We start from the raw sequence: 26,495 nt of genomic DNA on the forward strand, positions 1-26,495 counted from the left end.
GAAGATTTTTTAATTCAACTGCTGTATTTCCAGGGAGCTATAAAATCAGTGTTTCTCAGCCCATGGGGTGTGTTCCATCCAGGGGGACACGTGAAGATTTTGAAGGCTGGCGGGTACTGTTTCCAAAAATATAAGTGAAAATATATATGATTAAAAGTCACCATCTTTCAATCTTTATGAAAATTTAAACAATTAGGAGAGCCAGGTTTGAAGGCAAGGGCATGGGATTTTTACTTTAGCTAAAGGGGACATGGGATGAAGAAGAAAAAAGTAGAGAAATACTGTATTAAAATGCACACAAATCTTGACAAAGGGAATACATTTTTTTCCACTGAGTCATCCTTCCTTGGGACCTACGGTTCACAGCCTTTCCAACTGTGGCGATAAAAGCAGACCATTTTTTTACATCTAAATGTGATAGTTACATTCTTGATTGATTATGCATAAACGGATAATTTGAAGTTACAAGTTCGTATTGCAGGGCTATTGCCAGCAGACATCCATACTCAGAAATCCCTGCTAAAGATGGGCTTGTGAGATTCAGAGGAAATAGGATTGATTGGACCTTGAAACTTGCGGCAGAGGCCTGTTCAAGTTTATGCAAAGACGTCTCACTGTGTTCAGTGGGACTCGTTCCTGAACAAGTGTGTTTATGATTGCAGCCTTAGGTTCAAATCTCTCCCCAGCCAAGAAAAAACTGAGTGGCTAGGAATGTTGTCATTGATGATGGTGGTATTATTATGGGCTTTCAGCCAGTTAAAATAAATCTTTACCTTTAACTGGTTTTAAATATGCATGTGTGACTAAAACAATAGTTATGAAGGGGATGAGCATTAATGTATAGTTTTTTTTAGACGAGCATAAAGACATTGGTTCAATCTAAAGGCCCATCTAATCCAGCATTATTTTCTCAGGTGCATATAGGAAGCCCAAAGGTAGGATGAGTGCAAAGGTTCTCTCCCAAACCCCATGAACTGGTATTCAGAAATTCAAGAGCAGACTGTCTGTGTTTACCCATCATAACTGGTAGCCACTCATCCGCCATGAATTTGTCCAAACTCTTTAATTTAAAGGGAAGTCATTACTAAGTCCAACTGTTAGGGGCTCGAGATAACAGGTTCTCAGCAATCCATATCCTCTTATTTAAGGCAGCCACCGCCTTTTGAGCTCCTTCACCTCCACCAGCTGCAGGCAGTTTAACCTATGCTGAGTCAAAAGCTTATGTAAATAGATAAGGGACAAATAAAGGGGCAGCTTTCAGGGCTGCTGAGTTACACCATAAGGTAAAGGTAACGGGCCCCATGACGGTTAAGTCCAGTCAAAGGTGACTATGGGGTTGTGGCGCTCATCTCGCTTTTCAGGCTGAGGGAGCCGGCGTTTGTCCACAGACAGCTTTCTGGGTCATGTGGCCAGCATGACTAAACTGCTTCTGGCCCAACAGAACAAAGTGACAGAAGCCAGAGCACAAGGAAATGCCATTTACCTCCCCGCTGTAGTGGTACCTATTTATCTACTTGCACTGGCGTGCTTTCAGACTGTTAGGTTGGCAGGAGCAGGGACCAAGTAATAGGAGCTCACCCCGTCGTGGAGATTCAAACCACTGACCTTCTATCTGGCAAGACCAAGAGGCTCAGTGGTTTAGACCACAGCGCCACCTGCATCCCTGAGTTACACCATATCCTGTGCTCTGTCATGGTGAAATGGCAACCGATGCAGGGCTGAATACTTTTTTAATTCTCCTCCTTCCCATTCAAGCTAATGGGAGAGGAATTATTTGCTCTCGGTCATAAAGTTGCACCATGGATAGGCTGTGGACTAAATGAGTATAGAATCTTCAGTGCCTTGAACCACATTCCACCAACTGGTTGCGGAGGGTTGGACTGGATGACCCTCAGGGTCCCTTCCATCTCTGCAATTCTTTGGTGGAAGAGCTTTCACAAACTGAGTGCTATACCTGCCAATTGGGATAATTCCCCCAATATATCTTTCATTCTGGTGCGTATCTGGTGTTCTACCTGCGTACTGGGGCTTCTGTCCAATCCTAGAACCCCCTCAGCTGGCGATTTTCAGTATAGGATTGTGGCCTTAATGAATTTAGAAATGCTGTTTAATACCACCACCCCGCTTAAGGATAAAACCTTAGGCTTCCCACATGATTGCGTCATTGGACTGTGTGGAATCTAATGGATAAGAGATACATCCCCTTTGGTTTTTATACCAATGACGGTCCGCAGTGTGGTTTATTCAAGTTACACATAATACAAAAACAGAGCTAATACAATAAAGAAAAATGTAGATTATTATGCAAATCCCTCGCCTTTTGTCTTGGACTTTGCGCACACGTAGAGATATGGGTGAGGGATTTGCATATTTTTGTTGAGCTGCTAGTTTTAATAGGCAGATAAAATTGACACGTTTAGATCTAATTCCTTCCAACCTTGTAGTCATTGAATTGCCAGCATGAGGCGGAAAATCACTCACAGAGCCAAATTCAAAAGCTGGTGTAAAACCAGAGGTTCCCACTGAAAAGAAAGGATTTTCTTTGTGAGGTATTTGCAGATAGGAAGATAGGAAGCTGCCTCATACGGAGACAGTTCATTTGGTCCATCCATCTACCACTGAGCTGTCGTCCTTTCTTTAAATTACCTTCCACATGTTCGGCTGAACATGCATAAACATCCCCCAAGACTGTGCCTATTCGTGGCTGCAGGCCTCGGCCTCATCCCTGTGTCCACATGGGCTTTGTCCACACAATCACAGGTGCGCCTCTTCACGGATACACAATTGTGCAATGAAAGCCCGCACATGTACATTTTGTATGCATGCACAACCCCACTCACCTTTAAATGTGCGTCCAGTTGAACATATAGAAGGGCCCAAGGTTACAGGCAGAATCTGAAATGCTGAATAGAACCCATGGAAGTTTGAATAAAATCTATGTGGTTTTCCCATGGGTTTAGTTGCAACCAAAAATAACAAGTTATCCTACTGCACTTTATAGTCGCAATCAAAGAGAGAGCAAAGCTCCATGAAAGAGATTTAAACATACTGTACTTACAGTAACTGTCTTGAGCAGAATCCAATGCTGGCCCTACCATTGGGCAGAATGAAGCAACCATCTTAGGCAGCAGATACTCAGAGGCAGCAGAAGTGGCCCGTAGCTATTTCTCCTGAACATCCATCCATTCAAAGTCCACTTGATTTCTGGCAGTAGAATTGGGAGGAGTCACCATTTTGCCCTTTCCCGCAGGTAGCAAAATGTATTCGGATGGTCCTGGTGAAATCATATGGCTACCAGCCGTCCATAGTCAGTTGCCCATGTCTTTTCAATGGGAGCCAACTGTTAGATTCCCGTATAAGTCGGGGGTCTTTCTGTTTCAGCGTTATGCCTATTGAAGATAGGAAAATTACATATACAGTGGTACCTCGGGTTACATACGCTTCAGGTTACATACACTTCAGGTTACAGACTCCGCTAACCCAGAAATAGTGCTTCAGGTTAAGAACTTTGCTTCAGGATAAGAACAGAAATCGGGCTCTGGCGGCGCGGCAGCAGTGGGAGGCCCCATTAGCTAAAGTGGTGCTTCAGATTAAGAACAGTTTCAGGTTAAGAACAGACCTCCGGAACGAATTAAGTACTTAACCCAAGGTACCACTGTATTCTCTAGTTATGCTCCACTTGTATATTTGTAAGTAAGGCAATTATTACAGTAATATAATATCTCCGGTGTTTCCCCTTCAAAGGAACGAAGAACGACAACAAGATGTACAACCCACAAGTTCCGGGTTGCTTCTTACAAGAAAAAGGTTATCTGAAGAACCACCAGTGCTGAGGAGATGTAAAGTCCAGTGTTTGTGTCATTTGCAAGGCAAATGGACTTTCAGGTATGCTGTTGTATTGTAGAGTGGATCTGTCAAATGGATTCCAAAGTTTGAAGATAAGATAATCACATATGGGACTTTGATCTGGGGCTCAAACAAAGGGGTTGGGGGTTGGGCACTCTTCCACAGCAGACCTGCTCAGCCCCCCAACCCCCCACAAATTGAACTTTTTGTGGTAAGGAAAATGGACAGGGTAGAAATGCCCTGGAAAATGCAAGATAACAATCGAATGATGCAATGTCATACAAGAACAGCTCCGCAAATGGATCAGAACAAACGCTCAGTAAACAGTGGGCATTGTACGACCTCCCTGCAAATTTTGTGCAAGCAAATCAGTATGAATACGTACTTAACAAACAGGTCCTTATGGAAGCAACCTTAGATACACGCAGCCAGTGTTTTACTAGTGCTAGACTTGTGTTTCTCAAAATGCAAAATGGCTGTTGGCACAGAAACATCAATTTATTCAAAGCCTATGGGGCTTGCAGAGCCATCCAGCCCCCCTTTGTGTCGGGCTGGGGGGTAAGGATTAGGTAGGTGTTTAGCTGAGCTACCTCTGCCGGCTCCCACCAGCTTCTGGAACATAGCTGTCAACTTACAGATTTGAAAATAAGGGACCAGCAGCTTCGAAAATAAGGGATCAGCAGCCAAAATAAGGGATTTTCAGAGCACAGGTATGTTCAACTTCTGAGCCCCTCCGAGCCAAAGCAGCCAAATGAAGCCTCAAGCGGAGGTTCCCACAGCGCAGCAACCCGGCAAAGGGGATGCAGCAAGGAAAACCACCGTCACCTCTCCACTGCGAAGTGCTGAGCAAAGGTGAGTCCCCAGGTAACGAGGCCTATTTGATCTGCACAAGGCATGCAAGCTCCACCCCCCAGTCGTTCTTAGACTCCTTATTGGGTGAGCAACGCAGCCAAGCAACACAGTTGGAGCCTCCCTCCTCCCTGGCTGGCAGGGAGGGAGGGAGAGGAGCTGCTTCCTTTGAAACCCGGGAAATTTAAGGGACATCATCAATAAGGGACAGCAGCGGGACACGGCACTGGGATAAGGGACTTTCCCGCCAAATAAGGGGCGGTTGACAGCTATGTTCTGGAATGACATCAGCATTGCTCTGCTAACAATGGTGCTTCCCCTTCCGCCTGCAGGATCTCTGCCCACAGCCAGGGGAAACCCCAAGTGGCATGGAGGGGCATGGTTGAGCACAGCAATTTATCTGACCGATGGAAACTGGGCCTGCTGTTCTGTAAAGCCCTGTTGGCCTGTCAGGTTGGACTGGGGATGCTAGTGTTCCTCCCCTTGGGTCTAACTACATGTGGTGGCGGCCAGACCATAGTCTCTGCCAAACAGAAAAACAGCTGGTGGGAAAGCATGAAATTTGGAAGCTGGAAATTTCAGCATGCCTTTCTATGCATGTCATGTGGATGGAGCTGATGTGGGTTGGACTCTTATCAGCAACTGCAGGGCCAAAGGTAGCCCATCCTGGCCTGATGTACTGCAGGCTCAGCAACTGATGCTTTTCAAGTTTTGGTTGCAAACATCAAATCTAGAGCATCTAAACATATACTGCTAACAGCCAAACCAGCTAACAACAGAATCAATAAATCAATTTAAATAATATTTTGTAAGAAATGCTTTAAAGGGACTATGCATGCCCCACCAAATAATGTTTCAACCATTATTTTGAAACCATGGATTTTTCTCCATTATATATATTACTGTTGCAATCCATTGCTTCCCCATTATTAATTTTCACTATCTGAAAATTAAGTGAATTTGCAAGTAATGGTATAAGATTGCTACTCTGTAAAATGTCTTATCCGTCAATGTTGACATATACATTTATAATAATATTTTACAGTGCCATTCAATACAAGTCTCTCTTATGTATAATGTTATGTGAGAAACGTATTTTCCTTTTACGTGGAGTTGAAATGTTCTCTTTCGATATGATCTAATTTGATAGATTCTGTTCTACATGTCTACTCCAAAGTAAGCCTATTTGAATTTGACGGGACTCCTAAGAAAGTGTGCATAGGATTGCAACCTGATAGCTGTGGATCTGAAAGCACCTGCTGAAAACTTTACTATTCCCTCAGGCTTCTGCAAGCAGTCAAGGTTACATCTTTCCATAATAGTTGGTTGATTCCAACTTTTTATATAGTTATCATTGCATGGTTTTATGAATAATTGTTGTCAACCCGCTCTGATTTTGTGTGTGTGAATAACAGTATAGAAATATATAGAAATATATATACCTACTGCTGTATCCAAAGCCCTTCCATTTTGGTCAGTTTCTTGTGGCAAAGCCTGTGGCACTCTGCCCCTACTCCAAAATGCCTTGCTGGTTCCTGGTTTCCTGGTGGCTACCACAGAGGGAGAACTGCCAGAGGTAAAGGTAAAGGACCCCTGGTGACTATGGGGTAATACTACTACTACTACTACTAATAATAATAATAATAATAATAATAATAATTTATTATTTATACCCTGCCCATCTGGCTGGGTTTCCCCAGCCACCCTGGGCGGCTTCCAACTGAATAGTAAAAACAATACAGCATCAGACATTAAAAACTTCCGTATTTTAAAAGTAAAATAGTTGTTTATTGCTTTGACATCTGCTGGGAGGGCATTCCACAGGGTGGGCGCCACCACCAAGATGGCCCTCTGCCTGGTTCCCTGTAACCTCACTTCTCATAGTGAGGGAACCGCCAGAAGGCCCTCGGCGCTGGACCTCAGCGTCCGGGCAGAACGATGGGGGTGGAGACGCTCCTTCAGATATACAGGACCAAGGCCGTTTAGGGCTTTAAAGGTCAGCACCAACACTTTGAATTGTGCTCGGAAATGTACTGGGTTGCGGTGCTCATCTGGCTTGCAGGCCGAGGGAGCCGGTGTTTGTCCACAGACAGCTATCTGGGTCATGTGGCCAGCCCACCCCAACACTGGTGCACAATGTGAAGTATATATTCAGCACATTAAAATTGTACATAAAAGGGGAATAGGTGGTGTCTAACTAAATCAATGTAATTTGAGAACAGGTTGCTCACCCATTTGCAAAGAGAGGCTCAAAGAGTGTTTGGCTTGCTTGTGTTGGCAGCCTTCACATCTTCGCTTCTCAATTGTATTATTTGCTCAAGTGCTTGGTGTTTGATATTTTTTATTTTAAGAGCCCTGGGGATTGTTTGCATTACCCTGGAAACCACCGTAATGTGCCTCCACTCAGGTACCTCCATGGCTGTTGGATATGTACCCAGATGTGTCTGGGGGTGTTTTGCCGCAACCGTGCGTCTCTTCTCTTCCACTGCGCCATTTTATTTTCTGTGGTGCAACGGGCTATTGAAAGTGCCCAGACAGTTTGCAGACCTGTGTGCTTCGTTACTTAGGTCATCCTCACAATACTGGCAAGCTTCTGCACACGCCCAGACACGTTTGAGCAGGTGGTGATTCAGGTGGAGGGAGTTTAGGTGGCTGTTGAATGACTCTGCCTCTCCCCTTTCCGCCTTTGAATAAGCCTCACGTCTACCTGTCATTTAAACGCTTCAAAGGAATAGAAGTGCTTCCTTTGTGAAATATAAGCATATATGACAGAACCTCTCCAATTCCTTTTCCTTACCTTTCCTGCCAGTCATCTGCTTATCACTCTGAAATTGAGCTTCCTCCCTCCCACTTAACTGACCAGGCTATGCTCGCTGCTGTCTCTTTGTCACTTACCCTGTTACATTTGTCACATGCCCTGTGGTGCCCAGTTCTATCCTTTCCGGCCTGTCATTCAGTCCACTTCAGTCCCTTCAATGCATGTTACTAATATCTACGACCCCAACTTCATGGATGTCGCATCAAACAATTGTTTTCCCACACTTTCCAGCATACTGTATTTCCTCAATCGTATGTATGTATGTATATGCGTGTATATCTCTATTCCACTATATTATAAGTTACCGGTACATAAGCTTTGAAAGAAAGATACAATAAGCCTGCAACTTATGCGGGGGTTACGTTCTGGGGATTATACCTAAAGCAAAAATCACGTATACAGTGGTACCTTGGGTTAAGTACTTAATTCGTTCCGGAGGTCCGTTCTTAACCTGAAACTGTTCTTAACCTGAAGCACCACTTTAGCTAATGGGGCATCCTGCTGCTGCTGCGCTGCTGGAGCACATCCTTAAGCAAAGTTCTTAACCTGAAGCACTTTTCTGGGTTAGCGGAGTGTGTAACCTGAAGCGTATGTAACCTGAAGCGTATGTAACCCGAGGTACCACTGTATATAGGTTCAATGGTGGGCTGGATTGCCAAAGTAATTTTTCCTGGAAAACCACCCACTTTCTGCCACTTTATTTTTTTTATTTTTTATTTTTTATTTTTTGCCATGTGCGTAAAGCTGAATGTGCACAAGTTAAATGTGCGTAACTTGTGGGCTTACTGTATAATCAAGAGGTAAGCTATACAACTGCCCTTGTTGATATCACTTATGCCCTTTCATAGTACAAATTTCCTTCTTTCATAAATTTTATTCCCTCAGAACATTGTAAACCCATGACATACGTTTGGTAGTAGCCCATATCCACAATGAACACTAAAATCAGTCCACCTTAACCTAAAATTATCCTTCCTTTGTTTTTGCGGCCTGAATCTAATAAAGTGAATTAGTTTAGCCATTGAAACTTAATCCCATATTGTTTGATACATGGTGTCGTTGCTCATCTTCACTTTCCCTCCTATAAAATTCTGGCTGCGCCTAACTAATGCGAAATTAGTTCTCTGTGTTCTTGCCTCACTGAACCTTCCAGATAGGTTAACAAGACAAAAACTGGGTGCCATGGGACATCATCTCCCAATTTCCTTATCACACAAAGTCCAATTTTGGGAAGGTGCTTTGTCGCAAGAGACTGCCAAATCCACTTTAATTGTTCAACCTGAAATTGCTGGTACATGATTGAATTCCATCTGAAAATAGTGCCAGTGTCAAAGAGTAAACAGAGACAATAAAGAAATATAAAATAAACCTTTTGCTTGGGAGATTATTTCCCTGTATTCCACCTCCTGGCTGCACAGCAGAATATTGTTGCTTTCTGCGAACGCAAGGGAGCCTTCAGTGCCTTTGTGACATCCGAAGCTTTTATAGCAATATTTACACTCCTCTTAGCATTATTTGCATGCCTAGCAACCAACACATTTCACGCCAAGGAAAAAGGAGTGAAGACGCATATGCTTAAGGAAGCCTGGTAGCCAAGCATCAAGAAAATGTAAGGCACACCGAAGTGAAAAACAGCTAGCCCTCGTCTATCTGGATGGGCGTATTTTCATATATATTCCTACCATCCATTGGACATGTATGGTAATAGTTGTAGCATGTGATATTAATGTGAGGGGAATGCTGCACAGGAGAAACATTTTATTTTTTTAAGAACAGCATCTGCATCCCTGCATAGGAAAGGTAAAGGGACCCCTGACCATTAGGTCCAGTTGTGGCCGACTCTGGGTTTGCAGTGCTCATCTTGCTTTATTGGCCAAGGGAGCCGGCGTACAGCTTCCGGGTCATGTGGCCAGCATGACTAAGCTGCTTCTGGCAAACCAGAGCAGCGCACGGAAACACCGTTTACCTTCCCGCAGGAGTGGTTCCTATTTATCTACTTGCACTTTGATGTGCTTCTGAACTGCTAGGTTGGCAGGAGCAGGGACCAAGCAACAGGAGCTCACCCTTTTGCAGGGATTCAAACCGCCGACCTTCTGATCAGCAAGCCCTAGGCTCTGTGGTTTAACCCACAGCGCCACCCGCGTCCCATCCCTGCATATCTGCAAGCAAATCAGTTGGAGTTGCCAGGTCATCGCCCAGAAACAGTGCCCTTGCCTTTAAATCAGGGGTGTGGAACTTCAGGCCCAAACAAGCAAAGGTAACCTCCAGGCCTCTCTATCTAGCCCTTCTCCTTAGACTGCACCTCCCCTTCTCCTCAGACTAGACCTCTCACTGGTCCTTGGAACGGTGATGATGCTTGCTAGGATGTAGAAGAACAGGGCAGAAACCTTTTACTTTTGCATGGCTAGAATGCAGTGTAATGTGGCCAACTGTGGGGAGGTAAGTGATATATCTGTTGCTCTGCTCCTTTTCTGCCTTGGGCACCCAGCCTCAGGAAAGTTGCCCATAAGGGTGTAGAGAACTCGGGGGGGGGGGAATATCAGCCCTGCTTGAAATGTTTCAAGGCGGCTGCTGCACATCTCACATAATTTCCCAGTAGGCAATGTTGCACAAGGGGATCGGTGCAGGAAGGGTTAGTAGGATGCACAGCATCAGAATCTCGCTTTGTGATTCAGGTTCAGAGAACAGAAAGGTATAGGTACCTCACCTTCCAGGTGAGAATCTGCCTATCATTATAAGTAGGATCTACAGTGTTCAAGTTGCAGTCGCAAAGGAAGAACGTTGTCCATGGGACAAAGGATGTCATGTGATGTTAAGATGATGGGCAAGTGGGTGGCTATGCCCCCCTGCCCAAAATAAGCCATGGAATGTATGGTCAGTTCTGGTTCCATCTGGATCCTGCTCTCTACCTCATGTTTACAAGATGTGGAGATGCAGAAAATTATTCCACAGAGGTCTCCATCCAATTTAACCCACTGGGAAGGTCTGAGGTGTGCTTTCTTATTAACAATTGTGTTTCCAACTTCTGGGGCTTCTGCAAAGCTAATCATGGTTAAAATACAACCAAACTCTATCATGTGTATCCCGCCCCTCTCAATGCTTCCTCTGCATCAGAAGTTTTTGAAGACCAAGGACAGGGACATAAAGAACATACCTTTTGCCCAGGAGGCATCTTACGCAAGGAGAGTATCTTCAGCAATGCTTTTATGTAAAGTTGCGCTTCACCAAAATCAAGTAACCTCAAGAGCAATTGGGGGCTCGTTTCCAAAAAGGGCATCATCAGGGCTCAAACCTGCATAGACGGAAGAGGTCTCAGATGGGTGGAGGCAGGCCGTGATTTCTCTGTGGTGAAGAAATGACTCAGGGACATTCTGTTCCTACTCCAGTACTAAACCATAACATCAAAAAGTAGTTCTGGGATTTGAACCTTGTCTCAACTGAAGCCCTGCAAAGCATCCATTAATTGGACCATGTTACCTAGGCACAGGTAAGGTGGGACGCGGGTGGCACTGTGGGTTAAAACCACAGAGCCTTCAACTTGCTGATCAGAAGGTTGGCGGTTCGAATCCCCGCAACGGGGTGAGCACCTGTTGCTCAGTCCCTGTTCCTGCCAACCTAGCAGTTTGAAAGCACGTCAAAGTGCAAGTAGATAAATAGGTACCGCTCCAGTGGGAAGGTAAACGGCGTTTCCGTGCGCTGCTCTGGTTCGCCAGAAGCGGCTTAGTCATGCTGGCCACATGACACCAGCTCCCTCAGCCAATAAATTGAGATGAGTGCCGCAACCCCAGAGTCGGCCATGACTGGACCTAATGGTCAGGGGTCCCTTTACCTTTTTACCTAGGCACAGAGTTGACAATCCCCTCCCTTCTTGCACCATTTGTCTCCCTGAAGGGAAGCACAAACCTGTATATGCCATGCATGTGCAGCCATGTGCCAGGCCAGCTGCCAAAGTCACAGGAAGGTTACATGTGCTGGTATATCGATAACTAAAGGGCTTGGCAGTTGCTCAACTCTAAATGACTGGTATTGGGTTGGAACATGATAGGGAAGTCAATTCCTTCTCCTGCTTTGCAAGAGGAGAGGAGAGCTGTTAGACACAGAAGGAACAGCCTCTTGAGGACTGTTTGGCACAACCTTGAGAACTAATAGTTGCTCTGAAGGCTACAGCAACTAACCGCTATAAATTCAGATCCTTCCCGCAACCTTTTACACCAGCAATCCTTGATAATAGAGAGCCAAAGATTTATAGTGTCTCAGTTTTTAAATTCAGGTGATAGACGCATTCCTTGAATATTGCCTTCCTCATTCTTTTTAAAATATTCATTATTATTTTAATTATAAAGAAAATAACATCATTTTTGACGTATACACAGCTTAAAAAAACCACACAAACTGAGAAACTGTGAGAATTCCCTCCCTTTACAACACAGTACTGTATCCTTTTAATACTGACTGTGAACCAAAGATGGCAAGGAAATAATTGCATACGGTTGGTTTCTTTTCAAATAAAAAGCATTGAGAAACTGGAGAAGTAGCAGAAAGTGAATTCAAGAAGGGTGAAGAGAAGTTAATTAAATTGAGTTTAGGAGTTATTATGCCTTCCATATTGCGCTAGAGGATTTACGGTATATTGTATTTTCTTAGCATAAACATAGGTAATAAAAACCATATTGGAATAAACTTATGAAATTTTGAAATATCATGCAAAACCTGAGAGTCTGTCAGTTTTCACATATTCACTAGGCACCAAACCTTTTGGTACCAGTAGGACAGTATCATATGTGGAGTGAGACATCTCTTCAATGTTTAGCAACAGTAAGGCAGGCTGCTCTTAAAAGATGTCCTGCCAAATTTTTACTCATCACCCGGTAGATCTTTACCTTCCTCGTGCTTCTGACCTAGCAAATTCACTGGAGTGTAGTACCAAATTACAATTAAGTTAGATGGCATCTGAGGAGAGCAACATTTCTGTTTTTTAAGGAAAGGTTACAGCTGCCTATCTAGGGCCCCCTATTGTTTTCCTGATTAATGGTGTATGTGTCCATGCATTTTTTTGTTATGGCCTTTGGCTTGGACCATAACATTTACCTGAGTTGATGGGGATTAGTTGTGGGTGTGCCGGTGTGTTAGGAAATGTACGACAGCACCCAAGCTGACCTTGTAAAGGTTGCAGATAATTACAGAGGAGAGAAATGGACTTCCCGGCACTTACATAAAGGTCATTTAAATAGCACCCCTTTGATGTGCATGTTGAAAGCTCTGCTTCACAGAGCCGTGTGGCAGCTTGCAAGTATTTCTTTTCAAGAATGATGATGATCATCATCATCCGTCCTTCACCAGCAAGTCACAGGGCGGGTTACAACTATTTAAAATTCAGAATTAAAAACAGTTAAAACAGAGTACAGTCACAATAATAGGGTGGGGCCCTGAAAACACACACCTCAGGAGTCAAAGGCCAGGATAAAGAGGTGTCTTTTCAGCATTCGCTGAAAACTTTATAGTGAAGAAGCCAGACACACCTCTGTGGGCGTGTTTTATGAGGAGTGCTCTTTGCGATGTTCATAATTTATAGATTTGTTTATAATTTATTTTAATATGCTGTATTTTTCACTCCATAAGACACACTTTATTCCTCCTTAAAAGTAAGGGGAAATGTCTGTGCGTCTTATGGAGCGAATGTGTGGTCCCTGGAGCTGAATTGGCCAGGGGCAAAAAGCAGATTGTGCTTTTTATTTTTAGAAAGAGAAAAGGGGGGTATTGAAACGAAGCCGCTGAGCAGCTGATCGGCAAGCGATCAGGAGGGAGATAAGGGACACTAGCGATAAAGGAGGCTGCCTGGGAGGGGGGATGTAAAAGCACATGGATCCTCAGATTTTTGCATTGGGTCACCCCAGATTCACCATCAGATCACATAGCATGTCCATGGCTACAGCCTGCACCAAAAAACACTTGCATCCACTGTTTTGTGGGGCTGCAATGGCGCAAAAACGTGGTTACAAAGCACGGATCTACATGGATCCTCAGGATTTTTGCATTGGGCTACCCCAAACTCACCGTCAAATCACTTATCATGTCTGTGGCCACAGCATGAACCACAAAAATCATATATCCAGTGTTTTGTTCAGATTTTTTTTTCTTGTTTTCCTCCTCTAAAAACTAGGTGCGTCTTATGGATTTATAAGATATGTTCAGCAACTTTTGCATGAACTACAGGAAAGAGAAAGATTTGCACATTGATCTCCTCTCCCCCTTTCCACAATGCTCTGGAGTGCTTAACATAGTGTTGTTCTGGGACATTGTGGGAAACAACAAATGGCAGCTTGAAGCCACCCACTGTTGCCACCAGGTAAGATGTGCATGCAGCCCACATACAAAGAAGGCTTTGCTGAGAGCCCCTTGAAACTTGGAGTTGGCCCTGACTTTTAAACTGACGCACATCTTTAATGGATACACAGAAGCAAATGGGAGCTTCTACGAACGACGAATGCAGGAGACAGCTGCGCTCTTGCATTGTGAAGTCATATGAACATCGCACTGCTTCTTCTATGTTTCTTTGAAAGCCTTCTCAGCTGTGTTATAGATCACCTGAAGGAAACTATGGGAAAACTGCTGTTGTTGCTGCTGCTGCTTCTATAGTTAGGAAAGCAAGGAAAGTACACCTGGGTGCCTAACAGAGCATCATTTGCCTCACATGACATGGTTTCATCTTATGTGTAGTGGAGCATTTAGGCATTTAGGACAGGGGTGCCTAAATGACAGTTGCTGAGCTTTTTTTAGGATTTTACCCCAAAGCTGTTGAGCTTTTTTTTACCCCCAGGAAATAAACTGCCACAGGGGCTGGATTAAACCGACCGTTGGGCCAAATTAGGACTTTGGACATACCTGATTTAGGAGATAGTGCCTCAATGCACACAAGTGGCAAGAGTAGAGGAGAGCTGCATGGTTTTCGTTGTAGAACAAGGCCCCCCTGTGGAAGATTGTTTGATATCACTTTCAGAGCAGCCTTATCTATGATCTGAGTCCAGTGCAGGTGGGTGATTTGGTGGTTGTGTATTATTTTCTTTTTTGCTGCGCCCAATAGACCCGAGTCCTGGTGCCATGCTTTACCTGTTTGTAGCTAGTTAGCTGCAACTTTGGCATTATAAAGCTGTGAGTGTATGTGACTGTTTTACATGTTTTTAGGTAAGTTGTTTTTTTGTTTCATTTTTAATCACATTGTTTTACTGCTTTGGCGTTTTCTTTCTTTGGGAAGAAGGGCAGGATAGAAATGTAATAAAAGCAATAATTTCCTTCTTGTTCCATCCTCTCCCATCATCAGTTGAAGTGAAATCTGTTAGTTTTATGGTCTGCAAAACTAGATTTCACATGGCAGATGGATGTGATATTCTCCTGCAGGGGCGAAACCAGGCTTTATTTCACCCAGGCGCGCACACACACACACACACACACACACACACTTGCATACATGCACAAGCTGATGGACTGAAACTAATAAATGTTCTTCTTCAGGGCAAGAGGAAACCCTGAAAAGAATAGGTAAAAAAATGTAATGGCAACCCTTAAATCAGGGAGGGGAAACCTATGGCCCTCCAGATGTTGTTGGACTCCCTCTCCCATCAGCCCCCAGCCAGCATAGCCAATGGTGACAGATGAAGGGATTTGTAGTCCAACATCTGGAGAGCCAGAACTCCCTACTTTGAATTACAACAGCCCCAAGGCTATACTCCTATGCATGCTTACAATGGGAGTAAGCCACACGGGAATCTGTTGCCTTGGCTCCCGTGGAGTGAGTCTGCTCCAATCTGCAATGTGGTACCTGATTCTAAGCAACAATATTGCAGTTTCTTGTTTGGGCTCCTGGTCCGTTGTTGCCACGTCTGGTTCTGCTTCCCCATTTGCTTGCTTCAAGCCGTCCTGAACCTCTACCGAGTCTGTCTACTCTACATGAAAGTTGGGTGGTGGTGGTGACATCCCTGCTTCCTCTTTCCAAGAGATGGAAGTTGGCGTGAAAAGGGAAGAGCCCCTCTCCTTCAACTCAGTTTACCACCACTCAATCTTCCTCCTCCCAAGTGCGTTAAAAAGGTAAAGGGTAAAGGGACCCCTGACCATTAGGTCCAGCTGTGGCCGACTCTGGGGTTGCAGCACTCATCTCGCTTTATTGGCCAAGGGAGCCGGCGCACAGCTTCCAGGTCATGTGGACAGCATGACTAAGCCGCTTCTGGCAAACCAGAGCAGTGCACGGAAACACCGTTTACCTTCCCACCGGAGTGGTACCTATTTATTTACTTGCACTTTGACGTGCTTTTGAACTGCTAGGTTGGCAGGAGCAGGGACCGAGCAATGGGAGCTCACCCTGTCACGGGGATTCGAACCGGCGACCTTCTGATCGGCAAGCCCTAGGCTCTGTGGTTTAACCCACAGCGCCGCCTGCGTCCCTCCTAAGTGTGTTAGAGCCTGCCAAATCGAGCCTGATCCCGACAGCACTGTGGAGCTCACAACAACCATGGCACTTCTGAGTAAACATGCCTAGGACTGCACTTCAAGTGTGTCTCTGCGGAATGGAACCATATTTGGATGTGATGGGGTGGAAGTACCAAAGGCCTTTGTCGTGTAGAACCAGGGTGCCGATTAGAATGTCATACATAATAAGCATCAGACGTGAACATGTGGGCTGTGTACTGTACAGTATAAAAAGGCAGCAATTGCATAAAGACCGAAATTATGTGTTAATGATGCAGAGTTGAAAAAATACCATAATACAGGAAACATATAATTAAGAAGAATAAATTATACCCTTCCCTTTGCAGGGGACAGTTAATCAAGTCTCCTTTGCTAAACCCAACAGACAGCTGTGTACGATTATATAAATTAGACCATAACATGAAAGTGGGAGTAAGCATCAACCTGGAAAGACAGTTTTAGCAGAAAAATCTTTCCTATTTTTCAGTTTCTAATTTCTAACTCTGATATGTCCCATTGGAGACCAGTTAAGAATTTAAGAAAGCTCATCACATTCTGTGATGTAGTTTAGGTCAAGATTTAGTTTTGCAGCAGTGTTATTTTTGCTGTCATCTGGATTACATTCTTGTATTTTTATTGTTAGACTTTATTATGAATTATCAGTGAATTGTTTTGATTCTATGGTATGTACATTAATATGAGCTGCTTTCATTAACTTGTTGTTTATGACAATTTAAACTTTGCCAAGTCCCGTAACTGTTGGTGACTTGTGTAAACCTTTTGATGTGAGCCACCTTGAGCCTGGTTTACGATGGAAAGGGGGAGTCCAATGGCATCTAAGCCCTTTTCAAACATCTGGGAAACAAATGAATGGCTAGAGTGGTATGATGCCTCCCGTTCCCTGCATTCTCCAGGGTTCCAGAATACAGCTGGTACAGGAATAGCCTCTCTTCATTGATGAATAATGAACATGGAGTTGGGACAGTAAGACAATCCTGCTCCACACATTTTTTTGCATGGGCATTATCGCTACACATCAGGAAAGAGCTATTGTCTTCTGAAACTATTGATTGCACTAAATAACATATTTTGTGTGAGAGAGGGAGCCTAGCATCCTTTCTAAGGTCTTAATAATAGAATCATATAGTGGTACCTCAGGTTACAGACTCTTCAGGTTACAGACTCTGCTAACCCAGAAATAGTACCTTGGGTTAAGAACTTTGCTTCAGGCAGGTTTTCACAGAACCAGCCTGCACACAACCAGCTTAGCAGGTTGTGAGCCAGATAGCATTCCCTAAAGTTCCCAGAGACATGACTGAGAGCCTTCTGATAACCAATATCATTCAAAGGGAAGCTAGTGTCAGAAGAATACCTGAAACGAGGCTAGGGGGGTCTCCAGGGGTCTCCAGGTGTCTGACATTACTGGTTAGATGGAAGACGTTCTGGCTCTGTTGAGTAAGGGGAAAGCAAAAGGTCTGCTTGCTCATAATATTTATATCAGGCCTGGCCCATACACATGCTTCACAGAGTTGCCAATTGCAGAGGCCATTATTTCCTTCTACATCTGAAGTGGGCTCTGAGACCTGAGCCCACAGCCTAGTTGGCCTCTGACAACAAGTTCAAACCCTCCAAGTGTTCCTATTTCCCAGAAACAGTCCTGGATTTACAGAAGCTGTCCCGATTTCTGATTTGATCATGGAATGTCCCACTTTTCCTTAGGATCTCCCTATTTTCATTGGAGTTAGAGGCTATGGCGTTACCCGACTCCTGAGCCATCTGAAGGCAGCTGTGAATAGGGAAGTTTTTAAATGTTTAATGTTTTATTATGTTTTTATATATGTTGGAAGACTCCCAGAGTGGCTAGAGCAACCCAGTCAGATGGGCTGGGTATTATTATTATTATTATTATTATTGATGTCCCTATTTTCATCAGATAAATGTTGGAGGGTACGCAAGGTTCCTGGCCTAAGTCCTGCAGTCCCTGACAATTGCAGGTGGGGAAGGTTAAAGGCTCAAAATACGGTTTCCTTTCTTGCCCACCATGAGAACAGTTGACATTAATGGTAAATAAGTAACGCTTTATGCTTTTATGTTTCATAGCATTGCCCTCTCTCTTGCATCATGTCGTTGATTTCAATTATGAAAGTGGAGCTGTGGATCTTTATCCCAAAGGGGAATGAGTATGTAGACAATACAGGGAGTGCTGAAAAAAACCCAGTCACTTGGTATGCAAAATTGCCAGTAAATGCTCTGTGCGAGAGAGATTAAACTATTATTCATGCTTACACTGCAAGCATTGCATCACTCTTGGATTATGCAGACTAATTAACAGATAAGAGAATGTCACTTTTGCATAGGTACCAACTCTCAATGGATGCAATCACTGCCTATTTATTGTACCAACAATAGCCTGTTGGAGTATTGTTTCTTTGGAGAGTAGTATGGAAGAATAGAGGCACAATCCAGAGACATCTAAAAGTTCTTACTTTAAACAAATTTGAATAGTGAGTATCCTACATTGCATCCATTCAGTAATGCTGTCAGGCAAATGAGATCTTCTTTTAAAAACAAAAAAATCAAAAAACCCCATCATTAGCTTTGTAACGTATATTTGTTCTCCAGTTATACAAATCAGGATTTGTGGCAGTCTGGGATTGTCGCTTTTGCTTCTGGTTTCATTTCCGCAAATCAGGGAGAGGTGAAAACCTATTCAGGAGCTGGTATATACATAGCCTGCTTGTGGTTCTATTTCAAAGGAATTTCTTCTGATTTACAGCAACATATTTTCATCTGAAAGTGCCCCAAGCTCTAGCACCACATGAAAATTGGATTTAAACAAAGCAAATCTACCAAATAAATAAATAAATATACTAGGGCTGGCTGGCTAAGTATAGACCATTCTATTTCATTTGAAATTAATGGGACTCAAGTTCAAGTATATTTCTCTGGTTTGGGGCTATTGACAGGGTCTACAGTATAGCCCTGATTCCCATTAATTGGCTTAGCACGTAAAGTTTAAGGGCTCATCCAGACTTCTGCTTTCCCCCAGGACTCAAGCATTCTCTTAGTAAACCCAGTGCACACAAGCCCATAATCAGATATCACGAATAGAAAGGAAGGTAAAACATCAAGTTGTGTTTCTCAAAGACATCATCTCCAGGCCTTGCCCTCCCATAACTGATACTTGGGGGAAGAGGGAGGCACATTGTTGATGAGGTCACTACACAGTTTGTTCCGAGTTAGTGGTAAAGAGTTTGTTTCTCAGGGGAAACTGCAAGGAAAACATGCGACAAGCAGAAAACTGCTCAGACTTGTGCTTTCTAGGCACAGGAGAAGTGGAAATGTGGAGAAGCCCATAGTGCCAGGCTGGTTCTTGGGAGCATAGAATGAAAAAAAGGTCTGTGTTGGAGATTGTGAGAATTAACCAACCATTAGAAATTCAGGGTTTAAATACCACTTTGAACCAATGTTACGTTATGGAAAGGGGAGGGAGTCTTTGGGATAAGTGATTTGCTGTAACACCTATACAGCTTTGTTTCATTGTTTTTTCCCTACAAGTTCCCATTTCCCATTTTGTTTACACTGCTCAGCTGTAACTGAAAGAATGTTCCCCCGAGTGAGAAATAACAATTGGTTGTCCTGGGGCCTAGGTTCATTGCAATATTATGTATGAGGAACGCATTATCTTTACATGAGATGTTAATTAAATTTTGCTGGTAACACTAGATTACTGTGGTGATCATTTACATAAAGTATTAGGAGCCCAGGTAGCCTTCTACAACATGTTCAAGATAAAGATTGTACGATTTGTGGCGCTGTGGTCTAAACCACAGAGCCTCTTGGGCTTGCTGATCGGAAGGTCAGTGGTTCAAATCCGCGTGGTGGGATGAGTTTCCATTGCTTTGTCCCAGCTTCTGCCAACCTAGCAGTTTGAAAGCATACCAGTGCAAGTAGATAAATAGGTACTACAGTGGGAAGGTAAATGGCGTTTCCATGTACTCTGGCACTCATCACGGTGTTCCGTTGTGCCAGAAGCGGTTTAGTCATGCTGGCCACATGACCTGGAAAGCTGTCTGCGGACAAACGCCGGCTCCCTTGGCCTGAAAGCAAGATGAGCGCCACAACCCCATAGTTGCCTTTGACTGAGGTCCTTTACCTTATGTTTGTCAACATTTACTAATGCCACAATCTACAGAAATAAACCAGAGAAGAAGTTCAGATTGGCACACCTCTTTACAAACCTAAACCCAGAAATTTCTCATTGCTTCAGGAGAAAGGAATGCATAGCAACACGGATGATAGCTCATGTTCATGTTTCTCATAGACAACAAAATCAGCAAATAATTATGAGGGGGAAAATAAAAAGTAAGCAGGATGGGCTACCTTAATAATATGTTACTCATGCAATCCAGAGAAGTTATTGAATGTCTTAACACTGTTCTTGTCTTTCTTTTATAGAAACAAGTACTGCCAATCTTGGTTCAACATCTAAAGACAAGCAAGAAATAATTAAAGAGCGAGGTCTGCGTCCCTTTCATTTTTCTTGACCATCCAACTTGAAGTTGCTAGATCAGACATTAGTGTTTCTCTGATAGCTACCTCTTTGAAACCAAATATAGAAGTGTTTCAAAGAACATGACATGACGGGGATGATTAGGTCTCGCAATTATAGTCAAAGTCTGTCATCCATACTCAGCAAGGGGTGGATAAATTAGAGCTTTTAGTTCGGTGCCGAAATGTTTAACAAATGGCCCATGAAAACATTTTTGCCACCAGGGGTCAGAAGTGGCATAGCACTCAAATGGTAGGAGCTTCCCACCTCCTAACTAAATAATGATATTTCCTTTCAGACCAGAGAACGAACAAGCAGACTGCAGAAATTTGGCCAGAGGAAGTAATTTCCAGAGGAGGTACCGTATTTTTCGCTCTATAAGACGCACCAGACCACAAGACACACCTAGTTTTTGGAGGAGGAAAACAAGAAAAAAAATATTCTGAATCTCAGAAGCCAGAACAGCAAGAGGGATCACTGCACAGTGAAAGCAGCAATCCCTCTTGCTGTTCTGGCTTCTGGGATAGCTGCGCAGCCTGCATTCGCTCCATAAGACGCACACACATTTCCCCTTACTTTTTAGGAGGGAAAAAGTGAGTCTTATAGAGCAAAAAATACGGTAATTCTAATGTAATGACTGAAGGTTAATATTCTTCTCTTTAGTACATTTCCGAGCACAATTCCAAGTGTTGGTGTTGACCTTTAAAGCCCTAAACGGCCTCGGCCCAGTATACCTGAAGGAACATCTCCACCCCCATCGTTCAGCCTGGACACTGAGGTCCAGCTCCAAGAGCCTTCTGGCGGTTCCCTCATTGTGAGAAGCAAAGCTACAGGGAACCAGGCAGAGGGCCTTCTCGGTAGTGGCGCCCGCCCTGTGGAACGCCCTCCCATCAGATGTCAAAGAGATAAACAACTACCTGACATTCAGAAGACATCTGAAGGCAGCCTTGTTCAGGGAAGTTTTTAATGTGTGACATTTTAGTGTATTTTTGGTCTTTGTTGGAAGCTGCCCAGAGTGGCTGGGAAAACCCAGCCAGATGGGCAGGGCACAAATAATAAATGATGATGATGATGATGATTATCTCTAGAGAACTTTGGGCTACTCTAGCAAAAGATTTATTACTTTTTTATTTTTTGCATAGTGCATGTCAAGTTTGTTAGGTTATTCCTTTTTTATTTTTGGCATGGTGCATATCAAGTTTGTTGTGGTGCATGGGTCAGCTGTTAGCCATCATTCCTGTAGAAACCTTAAAAACAGAGTGGTCGGGAAAGGGTGGTGGCTCAGCAGAAGTTCCCAGGTTCAATTCCTAACATATCCAGTTGGGGCTGTGAGAGACGCCAATCAAAAACCCAGGAGAGCCATTTCTAGACAGTGTAGACAGTCCTGAGCTGGATGGACCAATAAAGGTAAAGGGACCCCTGACCATTAGGTCCAGCCGCGGACGACTCTGGGGTTACAGTGCTCAACTCGCTTTATTGGCTGAGGAAGCTGGTATACAGCTTCCGGGTCATGTGGCCAGCATGACTAAGCTGCTTCTGGCAAACCAGAGCAGCGCACGGAAACACCGTTCACCTTCCCGCCGGAGCGGTACCTATTTATCTACTTGCACTTTGACGTGCTTTCAAACTGCTAGGTTGGCAGGATGGACCAATGCTTTGGCTCAGTACAGAGCATCTTTCTTTCCATGTTCCTAAACTAAAAATGGAGAAAGGAAACCTGGTCTCCAATCCCCTGCAAAAACAGAATGGTCAGCAAAAGGGTTGTGCATTGGGAGACTGAGTTGCATCTGCACACCTGCCACAACCAAGAGACCTGCAGGTCTGTCCACAAGTTGCTAATTGGGATAATCCAAGAACAATGCTTGTTCTTCTAGCTTCCTCTGAAATATAGTACATGCCAAAACAAGAACTGCCAGGTGAAGAACAGCCATTTGCAATGTGACAAAACATGAGAAGGAAGGGGAAATCATCACCTTCCAATTATGAGTAGAGGTGTTTGTGTTTCCTACCTGCAGTTTAGGCAGACACCCTACAATTCCAGGCAGCCAATAAAAACAGGAAGTGCCTCACAGTCATAGTTGTTGCAGAATCATAGCAAACTACTCAAGCACGGGGCCCACTCTGGGAAGGCTGAAGAGGGGAAAAAACAGAGAAAAAACTGGTGGGTTGCTAAGTAACCAGCTACCTGTCTCCTCTTGCTTGAGGACACTATGCATCAAGGCACCGCCCGCAAGAAGTGATGCCTAACAATGCCATCTCTTGTCTCCACTTCTGTGCCAAGAAATGCTGTGTTAAATGAACCAGATTATTAATATCACAACAACATATTTCATGCCTCAGGAATTCAAGATTCCAGCAAACAAGCAAAGTTGAATTTCCTTCTGTTTATTTTCTCCTGCTGCAGCAGCAGTAGCATAAAACAGACAGCAGAGAGGTAGCACAGAAGAGTGCTTGCTCCAAGAGAAAATGAAATCAGCAAACAAAGAGGAATTTGTTGATGCGGAAATGTGAGCTATTGCAAGTGATAAAGAGTTTGTCATTCTGGTACTTTCTTGCTGCAGTACCTGCGGCTCTTCCTTCCGGGCACCTGCAGCGCATCAAGAAATAGCACACCATGCATCAGTGTTCCCAGAACATGAAAGCACACTGCCAGGCACATCTTTTATCTCTTTGGCAACTGGAAGTCAAATGAATAGGTTCCTCTTGTTCCAAATAGAGTAAAGATGGTGCATAAGAAATTAGGGTCAGATTGAGTAATCCAACAGGTAGGTAGGTGTGTTTGTGCCCATGTGTATGCTTTGAACTGCAGTGCAGTGATCTGTGTAATCCTTACAGATGATTGGTTGTCTGAAATGAGAACAAATATATGACACACACACACACCCCCGCCACATCGTTTTGTGGCGAGTCAGGATTTCAAGAAGCTGTGCCCATTTCCAGAGCCCAAGGCAGGCTGCTGAAGGTTTTCTTTTGGGGGGGGGCTGTATTCACCAGAGCAGGAGAAGCCAACGCAATGCCCTCCAGATATTGTTGGACTACAACTCCCATCATCCTTCACAGTTGTTCATGCTGCCTGGAGCATCATGTTGGATACCCCTGCACCACAGTACAGGGCTTCTGTGCCTTTAATAATTGCATTGAAGATGCACCCTTGGCAGATATAGTTTGCGATGTCATGTTGCTGCAGGGATGGAAAAACATCCCCTCTTCTACATCGTTATTGAAGGTGCAAGGGTCCTCTGTTCTATGGTATCTGATTGTCCTGTGACCATCTTCTGTGGTTTTTTTGGGTGATTGATAGCTATGGGTTTTTTTAAGGGGGTAGAATGTTCAATATGCAAACTTAATACCAAGATGAGGAATGAAACTGCAATACTATGAGAGTCCCCACAGTTATAATCGAGGGAAACCCCACTGGCAACTGAGGAAAGAGAAGTGTTCTCTAAACTTCTGTTGTGACAGGCTATCGCTGGTTCTTTTTCAAGTGGAAAGACTTGAAGCAAGCCAGCTGTGCTGCTGTGCCAAGATATACCAGGAAAACTTGGAACATGGCTTAATGTGTCCCAAAGAGCTCAGTAAGTTCCTGACCTATGATTTCATGGAAGTCAGCCAGGTTTTCTGCACTGACTTTGGACCAGTTTCTCAGGCTGCAGTCCTATCCCCACTTACCAAGGAGTCTCCTTGAACGCAATGGTCTTTTCATCTGAGTAGACATGCACAGGATCACACTTTTAGGGTGAATTCAGACACAAACATTTTCATGCGAGCTTTCCAAATCTTCTCATTAGCAAGTTTCATCAATGATGCATTGGTGCATCATTCATCAATGATGCATCACACCTGGTGTGATTTTCCATTGCAGCGCCGCACAAATATCGTGTCTCAAGGCAATCACACCAAGAAGCATTACTGTTTCCTGCTCCCTTTCTTAGCCGGAATCCTCCTCCCTTCACCCCTACTGCCTACCCTGTAAATGTGCACTTGTGAATAAAGAATACTTGTAGTGCTAACTATGTCTCCTCTGAAGGAGTTCTGTAAGCCCTGCTGAATTCAATGGGACTTACTCCCGGGTGAGTGAGATTAGAATTGCAGTCATGGACTGTAGCCTTTCCCAGCTCCTCAGAAATTTCTCTCTGCATCCCCCCCAAATACAAGCTTTTACAAATGGGCTCTTTCCCTTGCCACAAAAGCAGAGAAGCTACTAGAGAAGAATGGAAGGCTGCTTGCCTATGGTTACCAGATTTTTTTCTGTGAATCCGGGGACAGTTTTTTTTTGGGGGGGGGGGAGAAGCTGAGTAGCAACAGGGAGTCAGTAGTGGGGATGGTGAGGCAAAAGACCCTGGGCCCAAGCACACATGCATATTGTATAAAGGTGCAAAGCCCTTCTTTCGCACCCTGTGAAACATAAATGCAGTTTTTAAAAAACTGGGCAACGGCGGCCCGCAACTGCTGAGCCTCCCCCGATCAGTCAAAACAAAGGGGGAAGGCAGCAGATCTGTACCGCCGGATGTCCCCGGTTCCCCTTCGGCAGTAGCAACAGCAGTGGCAGTCAGCAGCCCGGAGCCAGCCTGGTAGCGCAGTTGGCTCCAGCTGGCTTCAGAAGCTGCCCACCATTTTTCCTCGCTGGAAGTCCCCATATGATGTGTTGTGCACAAGACGCATCATATGAGGCAGCGGCGTAGCGTGGGTTGTCAGCACCCGGGGCAAGGCAAGTAATTTGCGCCCCCTAACCCGGGGCAAGGCAAGTAATTTGCGCCCCTAACCCCTAACCTGCCGCCGCTGCCAGCTTCTTCTTGCTGCTGCCTGGGCTGCTGCCATGGGGCTCTGCTACAGCCTGCGCCCGAGGCTCTTCAGCGACTCCGGAGGCGGCGAGCGCCCCCCCCAGATGTTGCGCCCGGTGCGGCCGGCCCCCCCTGCACCCCCCACGCTACGCCACTGATATGAGGACTTCCAACGAAGCCAGCCAGAGCCAACTGTGCTACCAGGCTGGCTCCGGGCTGCTGAGGCTGCCGCTGCCACGTTTCCTAGGGACAGATTTGCAAATCTGGGGACATTCCGGGGATGGAATTTGTCCAGGGACAGATTTGCAAATTGGGGACATCTGGTAACCCTATGCTTGCCTGCATACCCTGTGAGGTGCAAAGTGGCCATGTGTATCCCACCAGCCCTGGAATAACCTGAGACTTAAAAGTTATGATATCATTACTCTTTTTAAATTTGAATACCACCTTTCACCTGGTTTACAACATAAAAATACAAACTGAGAACACAGAATGCATAATAATAATAATAATAATAATAATAATAATAATAAGCCCTCACCCCCACATGAATGGGGGTGGGGTAGGGTTGCCCTATTTCAAATAGATCCGGACAGAAAAGTTGGTGATTTTTTTTTTAGTTTTACCCAGTTGTTAAGCTTTTTGGGCAAAAAAAGCTGCTTTAGAGCTATTTTTATGGGGAAACAGCATTGCCGACATAGATGCAGTATTCCGTATATGTACGGACAAACTGCAGCCCTAGGGTGGGGGATAGTCTGGAACTCAGAACTTGCCCACTCACCTCTTTCTAAATGCGGAATTTGAGAACATTACAGCTTGGAACTCCAATCAGCAGACAGCAGTAGACAGGCTGGCAACAGCAACTGGTGAGCATTGCAAGAGGGAACTCCAGAATGAGCCAGCAGAGCCTTCTGTGGCTCTGCAACTTCAACCCAATATGAATTTCTAAGATTGATCTAGGGCAGCTCTTGCTTCCCCTCCTACGTGGATTTCACTTCAGCAAAAGGGATTTTGTCTGTGGTGATTCAGCCGGCAAAGTTTAGCAATCCCGTAACTGAAGAATTCAGCGGGAGACCAGCTTTTCAATGCCCTCTCGCCTTCACAAAGAGAAAGTTTCCCCTCTCCCTGTCCAGATCTGTGACCCCTTCTCTCCAGAGCCCAGAGGTCCCTTTGGTTCAAGATGAACCAA

General features: G+C 44.4%; 1 long non-coding RNA gene across 1 annotated transcript; it reads right to left on the minus strand.

The window, feature by feature from the left end:
• Positions 1-2,204: 2,204 nt before the first annotated feature.
• LOC309335147 lies at positions 2,205-24,624 on the minus strand. Its single transcript, XR_014153395.1, has 4 exons — positions 22,535-24,624; positions 20,357-20,461; positions 10,668-10,805; positions 2,205-3,389 (listed from the first exon to the last, which is right to left on the minus strand). It is a non-coding gene; the product is annotated as an uncharacterized lncRNA (long non-coding RNA).
• Positions 24,625-26,495: the final 1,871 nt, after the last annotated feature.

This window comes from Podarcis erhardii, assembly GCF_964252035.2.
Source record: "Podarcis erhardii genome assembly, chromosome: 2".
Taxonomy (NCBI): domain Eukaryota; kingdom Metazoa; phylum Chordata; class Lepidosauria; order Squamata; family Lacertidae; genus Podarcis; species Podarcis erhardii.